This window comes from Rhinopithecus bieti, unplaced genomic scaffold (genome assembly GCF_001698545.2).
Source record: "Rhinopithecus bieti isolate Rb0 unplaced genomic scaffold, ASM169854v2 scaffold_83527, whole genome shotgun sequence".
NCBI classification, from domain to species: Eukaryota; Metazoa; Chordata; class Mammalia; order Primates; family Cercopithecidae; genus Rhinopithecus; species Rhinopithecus bieti.
The window spans coordinates 42,488-44,629 of record NW_016837625.1 but is presented as its reverse complement, the minus strand read 5'-3'; positions in this window follow the sequence as shown (position 1 = coordinate 44,629).

Sequence of the window (2,142 nt, the reverse complement as noted above, 5' to 3'; positions counted from 1 at the left end):
AATGATGGAATAGGAATTTAGGTTTTCCATAATTTTCCATTATATTCAGCCAGGAGGAAGCAACAATGTTGATCTTGCAGCTTTCAGATTGTTTGCCCTGCACCTGAGACTTCTTCTTAGTGGGCAGGTGTCTTCCTGTCTTGTCAGAGGGTGCGTGACTTCCTGTAAGATGCCCCAGTCTTCCTCTCAGCTCAAGGAGCAGGCTTACTTTAAGTAAGCTTACTTAAGTAGGCTTAAGTTAATCATTTGAGTGATTAGCCAAGGAAATTCAGCTAAATGGTTGACAATATATCACAATACTTACAGATTAGACTGTGTTAAACTGTTTTTTTTGTTTGTTTGTTTTTTGGGGTTTTTTGTTGTTGTTGTTTTTGTTTTTTTTGAGACAGAGTCTCGCTATTTCACCCAGGCCAGAGTGCAGTGGTGCCATCTCGGCTCACTGCAACCTCCACCTCCTGGGTTCAAACGATTCTCCAGCCTCAGCCTCCCAAGTAGCTGGGACTACAGGCACCTGCCACATGCCCGGCTAATTTTTTGTATTTCAGTAGAGACAAGGTTTCACCATGTTGGTCAGGCTAGTCTCGAACTCTGATCCACCTGCCTCGGCCACCCAAAGTCCTGAGATTACAGGCATGAGCCACAGCGCCTGGTCTGTAATATCTTTTAAGTTTAACCTGGCTTGGCTGAATAATTTAGGTTTGGAGGTTTTGCATTCTTTAGAAATTGTATGAGCTTAACTTTTTTTTTTTTTTTTTTTGAGCCAGGATCTCACTCTGTCACCCAGGCTGGAGTGTAGTGGTGAAATCTCAGCTCACTGCAACCTCCACCTCCCGGGTTGAAGCAATTCTCCTGCCTCAGCCTCCTGAGTAACTGGGATTACAGGTATGCACCACCGTGTCCGGCTAATTTTTGTGTTTTTGGTAGAGACAGGGTTTCACCATATTGGCCAGGTTGGTCTCAAACTCCTGACCTTAGGTGATCCATCCACCTCGGTCTCCCAAAGTGCTGGGATTATAGGCATGAGCCACAGCGCCCAGCCATGAGCTTAAATTTTAATTAGTTGGGGAGAGAAGGAGAGAAACCTTTTCCTGCTATTTTTACACTGTGGGCCCTGAGTACTTCTCCGTGTACTGAGAAAGGGAGAAATAAGAATGAAAAGATGGGTAGATATACATACAGAGAATTCCCAGAAGAGGACATTCAAATGGTCAATACACATGTGAAAATCTGCTCATCGTTCTCAGTAACCGGGGAAATGCAAATTAAAACAGCAACAAGCTATCTTTTCTCACTGATCAGATTGGCAAAACTTTTCTTTCAAGTCTTCCAATATCAAGTCTGGGCAAAGATGGAGGAAAATGAACTTTCTCATGTCACTGGTAGAAGGGTAAATTAGTCCAGCCAATTTGTTTGTGTACATGTGGTGTTTTGTTTTGTTTTGGAAACAGAGTTTCACTCTTGTCGCCCAGGCTGGAGTGCAATGGCAGGATATCGGCTCCCCGTAACCTCCGCCTCCTGGGTTCAAGTGATTCTCCTGTCTCAGTCTCTGGAGTAGCTGGGATTACAGGCACCTGCCACCACGGCCGGCTAATTTTTGTATTTTTAGTAGAGATAGTGTTTTACCATATTGGCCTGGCTGGTCTTGAACTCCTGACCTCAGGTGATCCACCCATCTCAGTCTCCCAAAACGCTGGGATTACAGGCATGAGTTACCACACTGGCTGAGTCCAGCCAATCTGGACAGCCTTTTGCTATATATGTCGGAAAGCCTTGATTGAAAATCTTTGAGAGCAGATGTTTGTTGGGACTTAGCAACCGATACCCCAAAATATGGAGCTTTGATGTACTGAACTGAAGAAGCAGCCTCAAGTTCTCTCTGACCTTTCTCCCACTCCTGTCTGTCCCAAAGCACAGGATGAAGTTGTTCTCTGAAGTTCCCTTATCTGCCTAAAGTCTGGACCTGCCCAAGAAGAAAACAATTACCTCCAGTCCCTTACCTATCTTTTCATTAACTGAACCCATACTGCAGGAAGAAAAACCAAAGGCTGTCAACATGTTACAGGAAAGGGGTCCCGATCCAGACCCCAAGTTAGGGTTACTGGATTTCACGCAAGAAAGAATTCAGGGCAAGTCCATAAAGCG